Genomic DNA, 10,998 nt, shown 5'->3' on the forward strand with positions numbered 1-10,998 from the left:
ATCCATGGAAGAGTGGCGAGGTGAAAACCACTGCGAACCAAGAAGAACATTAAGGCTTGTCTGACTTTTGCCAAAACACATCTTGATGATCCTCAAAGGTTTTGGAAGAATGTTCTGTGGACTGATGAGGCGAAAGTGGAACTATTTGGAAGAGAGAGGTCACGTTACAGCTGGCATAAATCAAACCTAGAATTCCACAAAAAGAGCATCATACCTATGGTCAAGCATGATGGTGGTAGTGTGATGGTGTGGGGATGATTTGCTGCTTCAGGGCCAGAGCGATTTGCAGTAATTGAGGGAAACATGAATTCTGCTCTCTACCAGAAAATCCTAAAGGAGAATGTCCAGTCATCAGTCCATGAGTTGATGCTCAAGTGCAATTGAATTATGCAGCAATACAATGATAAAATTTTTTTACATTTTTGGAGTGGCCTAGTCAAAATGCTGACTTGAACCCGATTGAGATGCTCTGGCAGGACCTTATATGGGCAGTTAATGCTTGAAAACCCTCCAAATGTGGCTGAACTAAAGCAGTTCTGCAAAGAAGAAAGGGCCAAAATTCCACCACAGCATTGTGAAAGACTGATCTCCAGTTATCAGAAGCATTTGGTTGCAGTTGTTGCTGCTAAAGGTGGCACAACCAGCTATTAAGTTTAAGGGGGCAGTTAGTTTTTCATATGGGCAATATAGGTAATTACATTTATGCATTTGGCAGACGCTTTTATCCAAAGCAACTTACAGTGCCCTGATTACAGGGACAATCCCCCTGGAGCAACCTGGAGTTCAGGAACACAATGGTGGTGGCTGTGGGGATTGAACCAAGAACCTTCCGCTTACCAGTTCAGTGCTTTAGTCCACTACACCACACCACTCCATTGGTATTGGATAACTTTTTTGCTTCAATAAAAAATATATGTATATGTTTGAAAACTGTATTTTGTGTTTACTCAGGTTGCCTTTGTTTTATGTTATATCTCGTTTGAAGATCTAAATCTATTTAGTATGAAAAATACACAGAAATAGAATAAATCAGAAGGGGCAAATCCTTTTTCACATCATATTAGAAACCTCACCTCAAAAGGCAAAGGAAGGTTCTAAAAGTTCACCTTTTTCTATATCCTTTTATGCATCAATGAATATCAAACAAGGATGCTGAACTGAGAGGAAGTGCAGATTGGCAAATAAGAGATTGCTCTTGTAAATAAATAGATAACCTGGAAATAGGGGAAGTAATTGTTGAACTGCAGCATAGCTAATCAATCTCATGAAAAAAAAAAAAGGTAACACTTCACAATAAGGTTCCACTTGTTAACATAAGTTAACAAGATTATTTAACCTTAACTAACAATAAGCAGTTCTTTTACAGCATTTATTAATCTTGGTTAATGTTAATTTCAACATATGGTAATACATTTTTAAAATCAAAAGTTGTATATGTTAACATTAGTTAATGCACTATGAACTAACTCAAAACTAACAATGAACAATTGTTTTTTTTTTATTAATTAACATTAACAAAGATTATTAAATGCTGTAAAAAATGTATTGTTCGTTGTTAGTTCATGACGAATGGAACCTTATTTTAAAGTTTTTCTGAAAAAGCTATTATTTTCTATCAAAAAAGACTCGAGATGATTGGAATTAATATGAATGTAGAGATACTTATATCATTTCGCGTAAGCCCAGTGCTATGGTTCAGCTCTCAGTTACTTGCTTGAACTGTCAGATCCTGCCGAAGGCAATGACGGCAGTGGAGCGGAGCTTACCCCTGTCCAGGATGGGACCTTAACTGTGGTGATGGGGTATAGGGGGGCTGTAAAACATGGAAGCATGCAAACAATGAGAGACACTTTGCCAGCTTATAAAGTGGAGGCTGTATTGTGATTGGACGAGATGCCTCATAGAATGCATCTCGAGATCTTCCTGCTAGAACTATGCTTACACTTCAATTTCTATAAGAAAATACTTGGGATGATTGGAATTAATCCGAATGCAGAGATATTTATATCATTTGGCGTAAGCCCAGTCCTACAGTTCAGCGCTCAGTTAAGCCGGGCTCTCAGTGCCCAACTGTCAGACTACCTGAATCGCAGTACTGGTCACATTAAACAATAAGGTTTGATGTAATCTGTCGTATTCTTGTCTTGCAGCGTTCATACTACACAACAGAACTTTGATCTATTGAAGATCTTTGACCAAGAGGCAACCCGACCAACCGTAAAACACAGTTTTCTCACATAAATTAATGTGAGAAATTAGAGTGATCACAAGATTTATCCAGGAATGGAGGGTCATGATCAGCTTGCTGTCCAAAAGTTGTCTGTGCACTTGTTTTGTCAGAAAAACAAAAGAAGGGACAAAAAAAAAAAAAATAAATAAATAAAAAATATGGCAGCAACAATGTTTGGAAAGACATGGGTAGGCTGTATGTGTCTGTTTTGGGATACAAATAACACAGCAATGTCAAGCAGAGTGTGCAGACCATATATTTATTTGTTAAAAATTCTTGTTAGTTTATTACAATAAAACATAATTATGACCAAATTGTGGCTTTCCATTCTTATACATAAAGATGCATGATAAATTATGATTGGCTGGAGCTGTTTGCACTTGTCTCTGCATCACTCACACTACAAGATCATTTGGAGGTAATATCAAGCATTGCGTGAAAATATCCCTGCATCTGTAACTGCTCAAGACTTGCTCAGATCACGTCGATGAACTGCTTATACTTAACGAGCACTGCCGGCCATAGCAAGCACCGATTTGCAAAATCCAGTCAAAAATCGTGTAATGAGAGCCCGGCTTTACTTACTCGAACTGTCATACTCTGCCAGAGGCGATGGCGGCAGGGGAGCAGAGCTCACCCTAAAAGTAACTGAAGTAATTGAAAAGTGTTTGAGCCCTACAATAAGGGTGAGCATTGTTTGTGCAATACCCCTGCAAACATAAACCATACTTTGCCACGTGAAGGGAAATTAATTGCTTAATTAATAATATGCATTTGCTGAGTCGTGGGATGCTCTTAGGAGATGAATTGGCCGCAAGCAGGAGCACCACGGTTGTGGTGTAACAAGTCTTGGACACACTGGCCAAGGAGAGATATAGCAGTGATATAAAATTACTAATGAAAGTTTAGGAATAATATTAACTATTGAAATCTTAGACAACAGAAAGGTAATGCTGAATTCCGCAAGATTCAGATGACTGAAAGGGACTGTTGAATTCCACAAGATGCAGATCAAAAGGGCAAATTTGTAAATGCGAATAATGACGTGATGTTTGATGCCAAAGCTTCTGAAGCCAGCAACGCGTATGCATGATCCATGCATGTGACTCGACTCCTTCCGTCTGCGCTATTTTTAATTGTCGCTCTATTTGTATGTGCGTGCCTCAGACAGACATGTTTGGAGTGTCTCATTGGTATCCAGCGTCATAAATGCAGCATTTTAAGGATGCTGTGTCAAGTTAAAAGTAGTGGAAACTTTTAAAATCATGTCTCAAGATTCATGTATTCTGTTGTGTTTCGCCCACCTATTGCGCTTCCTCAGTGAGCGGTTCTCATTCTGTGGCTGTGTTGCTTGTGAGGTTTGTTGAGGCACACTGCCACCTCAAGTGGCTCATAAAAACAGATGTACTTCAATCTTGAAAAAGTCAGAACAACCTTCTCACGTATGTAATGAATATTGGAAGATCTCTCCACCCATTTGCGACTCGTATGGTAGGAAAATCCATACTTTTATTACGGAATGTACGTACGCATCGGGGGCATGATTATCTGCATACATATTTTTTTATGGTTTATTTTTTGTATAATTAACTAAATTAACGTGTTTAATCGACAGCCCTAGTTATTTTTTTTTATGCAGTTGTTGTTCACAATCTGCAGGTTCACTGAATTCACCAGAGCAAAGGTAGCCATGAAATACTATGCAAATTTTAAATGAATAGTTCATTGATTGTTTACTGTATAAAAATAATAAGGCAATCCCTAGAATTAATCAGTTTTACTATTTCAAAATTGAATTAGCATTATACAGGGTTAATTAAACTAACCAGCTGCAGATAAAGAACTATTGCCAAAAATAACTAAGACTTGACCTGGACTTGTGACCAAAGACCTGAGACTTGAATTAAACTTGACTTTGAAAGACTTGAGACTTGACATCGATTCTACCTCAGGGACTTGTCTACCTATCACTAATAATAAAATATAATATTTCACAGTAACCCATAATAATACAAATCTCTACACTGTAATGATGCCAGAATGACTCTGATAAAACGAAACATGTAACATAAACTGTGAAATGGGAAATAGTACCCTCTTGGTTTGATTTGATTGTTTCTTGTATAAGAGCAGCAAAATACATCATACTGTTAATGAGTATGGAAATGTAATGAGCAATACCTACCGCTAGGTGTCAGAGGGCATGCAACAACAGATGATACTTCCCCTTTAAGGAGAATGCTTAGACATATGAAGTCGAGAAAACACTTTGTGATTTAGTGTGTGATAGGAGCGAACAACAAAATGCGAGACCATCCTCTTAACTTGATGGATATAATCATCTTGATTTAATCTTGATTCCCCGATGGGAAGTAACTCAGCCATGCAAACACTGTGGTAAACAAATCAACATTTGTGAACCTAAACTCAGTTACTTGTGTGACGCAGCCGTCATGGCTGGTGGAATGCACAATCACCTAACGTGATCAGTGAGAAATACTCTAGTAAAATGAAATATTGCCACTGAAGCGATATTTATGCAGTATGAGGGATATGATTATCAGAGAATTGATAGTAGAAAGCCTAGACCCCAACACCACCAGCTATATGCTTTGACGATTGTTCCCACCAAAAGAAGAATAGACAGAGAACTTAGCATATTTTTCTGATTGTGACAAGCTGTGCTGAGGAGCGTGAATATCACGTTGAATAGACCATGATTTATTATCCGACATGAAATGACTGTTTCTTGTCAACATCGCAGTGAGTAGACCATGATGTATAATGCAGAAGCAGCGCTCGGTGGGTCAGATTGCGTTCACAGCTTCGCTCTAATGTCGCCCTCTTTTTGTGGGACAATGCCAGTTTCCCTTCCATGCCACCATGCTCCTTCTGTGAGTCTAGAGTGACCACACGAGGGAGACATGCAAGGTTTATGAGCTTGGAGCCATTGAGGAGGAAATTTAGCTGGCGCAAACCTTGCAAGCCTCCTCGCCTCCCCCTCAAGCGTTGACTGTGGAGTAGGCCCGTGATGATCTTCGTCTTGCTATTGGGGTCCAGGGCTTCATCACGTTCAGCGATTATTCCAAAGACAGGGACAATATGTCCGTTATGGTGTCTGAAGGTGAAAGGATGGTGGGTTACATCCCATTTTGGATTTGAGAAGCTTGAACCGGACACTTGTAAAGTTTTCATTCAAGACGGTTACTCAGAGACAAATTTTGTCTCACGTACATCCTCTGGACTGGTTTGTGTCGATTGACCTGAAAGATGCATACTTTCATGTACACATAACCCACCTGATATTCATCTTCGAGGTGACTGCGTACCAGTTCAAAGTCTTGCCCTTCAATTTATCCCTAGCTCCCCGCACGTTCACAAAATGTGTTGATGTGGTGCTCGCTGTGCTGAGGCTGAATGGTGATCGTGTATTAAATTACCTCAACATCTGGTTGCTTTTAGCACAATCAGAAGAGAAAGTTTGCAACCATAGAGACCTGCTTCTGGTGAATTTGGAACATTTGGTACTCAGAGTGAACTGTTCGAAGAGCGTGTTGACGCCCAGTTGACAGGTGTCATTCTTGGGAATGAAACTTGACTCGGTTGCTATGTAAGCACGTCTGACCAAGGAGTGCACTCAATCCATTCTCCAGTGTGTGAACACTTTCAAGCTGGTAAAGACATTTCCGTTGAAACTTTTCTTGTAGCTGGTGCAGCAGCAGTCACCCCACAGAGGCTACTACATATGAGACCTCTTCAGTGCTGGCTTAAATCAAAGGTGCATGGTCGGTCATAATGGCACGGACTTGTGGAGTCACACCACTGTCTGGCCACACTAACAACTGGACAGCTGCACAAATGACCTGGCACATAAATTGTATAGAACTAGTAGCTGTATTTCTAGCCCTGAGAGCCTTCCAGCCATTCATCCAGGTTTTTCACGTCCAGGTCCAATCCAACAACACAGCGGTTGTGGCATACATAAACCACCAGGGGGGGAGTTTGATCGTGCCTAATGTTGAACTTAGAGCACCAGCTGCTCCTCTGGTGCGAGAGGAATCTCCTGTTGATAAGTGCAACATATATTTGTGATATAAATGTTTTTATGTTCTGTATTTTGTTATTTTTTATGCATTTAAAGTCATATTGGTGAAATATAAATTCAAAAGGAAAGAAATTTGAAATTATATTGTGTTTAAAATGATTTAAGTTTAGTCACTTTATGAACATTTTAGATATGTTGTACAGCAAAATTTGATAAGAAATGTAACATGGAAACCCCTGTTTAAGCGCATAAACTCTATGTCGATACTTCAAATGTCACGAAAAACTGGTTTGGAAACATTTTTGTCGAGAAAATTGGCATTAACGCAAAATATAGTGTCACATGACAGAATTTACCCCAATTGTTAGCCTGTGTTAATCATGACGACAAGGTATACATCCTTGAAAGCCAGTTTATTGTACGTGAAGCATTACTCGCACTGTTATGGATTGGTCTTAATGGCATACCTGTGCATATTGTCATGGTTACTTGTGTAGCTTCCATTCCCTGATGGAGGGAATGAGACGTTGTGTCGATGTAGTGACACTAGGGGTCACCCTTGGGAGCCCGAGACACCTCTGGTCTTTGATAAAAGGCCAATGAAAATTGGCAAGTGGTATTTGCATGCCACTCCCCCGGACATACGGGTATAAAAGGAGCTTGTATGCAACCACTCATTCAGGTTTTATGCTGAGGGGCCAATATAAGGTCCGGCCATTTCAGCGGGTTGTTCAGCGTTGTGGCAGGAGGGACACAACGTCTCGTTCCCTCCATCAGGGAACGGAGGTTACACAAGTAACCATGACGTTCCTATCTGTCACTCACTCAACGTTGTGTCGATGTAGGGGTCCCTATACGAAATGCCACAATTGGCTGAACTGTGTTACGTGAACTGGCAGTGTGTGGTGGGCAGACTACTGTGTGCCTCATAGCCATCACACTGACGTACAACGAGAGCGCAGACCGCCTTGGCGGTTGACATATTCTACCGTTGCCGTGCTGTCTGTCCGAACTAACACGTGCTTGCCCTGGATCAACGACCGGAACCTCCCCAGGGCGAGCAGAATTGTCAACAACTCGAGGCAGTTGATGTGCCAATGCAGTTGCGGGCCTGTCCAGAGGCCGGCTGCTGCGTGCCTGTTGCAAACAGCACCCCAGCCCGTTTTGGAGGCATCTGTCTTGACCACGATGCGCCTGGAGACCAGTTCTAAAAGAACATCTGCTTGTAGAAACGAGAGGTCGGTCCAAGGGCTGAAAAGACGATGACAGACCGGCGTGGTGTCCCGTGGCACCATGCCCATTTCGGGACTCAAGTCTGGAGCCAGTGCTGAAGCGGCCTCATATGCATCAACCCGAGCGGGGTGGCCACCACCAAGGATGCCATATGCCCCAGGAGCCTCTGAAAAAGTTTCAGTGAAACCGCTGTTTTCTGTTTGAATGCCTTCAAACAGGCCAGCACCGACTGTGCGTGCTCGTTCGTGAGGCATGCTGTCAAAGAGACTGAGTCCAACTCCAAACCAAGAAAAGAGATGCTCTGAACCGGGAGGAGCTTGCTCTTTTCCTAGATGACCCGAAGCCCTAGTCGGCTGAGGTGTGAAAGCACCAGGTCCCTGTGTGCACACAACATGTCTCAAGAGTGAGCTAGGATTAGCCAGTCGTCGAGATAGTTGAGAATGCGAATGCCCACCTCCCTTAACGGGGCAAGGGCAGCCTCTGCGATCTTCGTAAAGACACGAGGAGACAGGGACAGGACGAAAGGGAGGACTTTGTACTGATACGTCTGACCCTCGAACGCGAACTGCAGGAAGGGTCTGCGTCGAGGAGGGATCGAGACGTGGAAGTACGCATCCTTCAGGTCTACCGCCGCGAACCAATCTTGATGCCGGACGCTCGCCAGAATGCGTTTTTGCAATAGCATTTTGAACTGGAGTCTGTGTAAAGCCCGGTTCAGTACTCGCAGGTCCAAGATTGGCCACGACCCACCGCCTTTTTTCGGTACGATGAAGTAGGGGCTGTAAAACCCTTTCTTTGTCTCGGCTGGAGGGACAGGTTCTATCACGTCCTTCCGTAGGAGGGTAGCAATCTCCGCGTGCAGGGTGGCAGCGTTTTCGCCCTTGACCAAGGTGAAGTGAATACCGCTGAACCTGGGTGGGCGCCTGGTGAACTGAATCACGTAGCCGAGTCGGACGGTCCAGATCAGCCATCACGACGGATTGGAAAGCGTGAGCCACGTGTCCAAGTTCCGCGCGAGGGGGACCAAGGGGACAACATCGTAGGACGTACCGGCAGGTGGGGCCTCGCGGCGGGGCGGAGCACAAGGTGCCACACCATGTCGTGGCCATGCTGAGTCTAGGGACATCGAAGCACTTACCTGGCTCCTTGTGACCACCCCTGGAACAGCCTGGGATGGGGAGGAAGCTCGTAACCCGTGGAGACTGCCACATCGGGGGCGGCTGTGTGCCACAGCTGGGCACTCAGGGGCGGAAAGGCCACCACTGGAGTGCCAATCCTGCAAGAAAAAGCCCGTGGATGGTAGTCATGGTGACGACCGTACACACCGGGTATGTGACCCAGGGAGGAAGGAAGCCGCTCTTTTGCTGAACTGTTGGGTACCGCTGCCACTTGGACATGCGGCAAAATCAAACAAAAAGGCAACAAAAGATTTTCCACCCGGCCCTCCACCGGGGGATGGGGTGGTCTTCTTACCAGCTCCACATGAGTGGGTTCCCTCGTCCCTGGGTTGCCTGTCTCAGGGGCGCTTTGAGCACCTCTGTGGGTTCTTCGGCTGAGACGGGTGGCGTTAGCTTCCTGCGGTGGGCTCCACGCCGGGGCCGGGCCAAAGGGGCGGGCTGCGGCGGAGCCAGTGCAGTCACTGCAGGGGGACACCCTTGGCGATGAGCAGACGGGGTGTAGGATATTGAGCTGCGCCAGGGCAGGATATGCTGGATTGCCTCCATCTGCTGCTTCACCGCCGAGAATTGCTGGGAAAAGACCTCGATGGTGTCGCCGAATAGGCCCGCCTGGGAAATGGGGGCAGCAAGGAACCATGTCTTGTCGGCCTCGCCCATCTCAACCAGGTTGAGCCAAAGGTGGTGCTCCTGGACCACTAGTGTGGCCATCGTCTGTCCGAGAGACCGCGCCGTGACCTTCGTCGCTCGGAGAGTGAGATCGGTCGCCGAGAGCAGTTCCTGCATCAAATCTTGGCCGGAACTATCCTCGTGCAGTTCTTTCCGCGCCAGGTGGCGGCGCTCTGCGGGCATAGGTGCACCATGGGCACCTTATCCACCGGGGGTATCGTCGTATAGCCCCTGGCCGCCCCGCCATCGAAGGCAGTGAGAGCGGGGGAACTGCGGAATCGGGGCCAGGCAGTAAAAGGTGCCTCCCACGACTTCGTCAGCTCCTCATGCACTTCCGGGAAGAATGGCACTGGAGAGGGGCGTGGCTGCTTTGAGCGGCGCCGCGAGCCCAGAAACCAATCATCAAGCCGCGGGGGTTCAGGGGAGAGCGGAGGGTTCCACTCTAACCCGATGCTCGTGGCTGCCCGGGAAATGTCCGTTATTTCGGCATCGGCCTGTGAATGGGCAATCGTCCTTGAAGGGGGAAGCCCAGCTGAGGCTTCTGCATCCGACTGGACAAGCCCGCTCTCTGATGCTGCGCTCGAGAGCTCATCATCTTCGCGGGCTCCGAACAAGAAGCCAGACTCGCCGTGAGACGAGCTGGCGAACTCATCCGGAAGCCCAATTGGGGCAGACGAGCGTGCTGGGGAATGGAAGGTCCGCGGGGGGATACCCGGTGGAGAAGATCCCATTGGGGTCCCCAAATCGCCCCCAGTGCTAGCCGTGCTGGCCTCATACCCGTAGATAGAAGGACCGAGGTGGGGAGCCGCTGGGGTGGCTTGCTTTCTTACCAGTGCAGAGGAGGGAGAAGCCACTGAAATGCACCATCAGATCCAGCAGAGGTGAATGAACAGTAGTATTCAACTCAGTGAGCATGACCATTCGGCTACAAAGAGAAAATCTGAATGAGTGGTTGCATACCAGCTCCTTTTATACCCGTATGTCCGGGGGAGTGGCATGCAAATACCACTCGCCAATTTTCATTGGCCTTTTATCAAAGACCAGAGATGACTCGGGCTCCCAAGAGTGACCCCTAGTGTCATTACATTGACACAACGTCGAGTGAGTGACAGATAAGGAACTGATGCTGCAAACACACCTGCGTCATGACACTTCCAGGAGTGCCAACACAAATATCTCTTATCATGCACCTGTCATCGACAAGTGCACGAAGAACAAATGAATGGCCACTCTTTGCAATTAATTTAATCGCGATAGCCATCCATTTATTTATTAAAGTTGCTTTTCCACACCATTCAAAATAATAGACAGCAGTCAAGGAATTAGCCCACAATACCCTAAAAAACGTATCATTTCTGTGCACAAAGATGATTTAAATAAAAAATAAATACACAATACTAGGAGAAAAGCTTCAGTGTGTTTTTTTTTTTTTTTTTTTGGAACACTAACATAGCTCAATTCTATACAATTATTGTTTAGCTTACTTTTGAAAAAATTAAATTACCAAATGAAAAAATAATATTGTTAGGCCTATATAATTGCCTTTTCTTTACACAAACTTAAATTAGCCATACCCTGTTCTGTAGACGAAAAAAGTCAAATGAATTACATTCTCAGAATGTTTTACACTTTTTTTTCAAGACTAT

Source organism: Myxocyprinus asiaticus, chromosome 7 (genome assembly GCF_019703515.2).
Source record: "Myxocyprinus asiaticus isolate MX2 ecotype Aquarium Trade chromosome 7, UBuf_Myxa_2, whole genome shotgun sequence".
NCBI classification, from domain to species: domain Eukaryota; kingdom Metazoa; phylum Chordata; class Actinopteri; order Cypriniformes; family Catostomidae; genus Myxocyprinus; species Myxocyprinus asiaticus.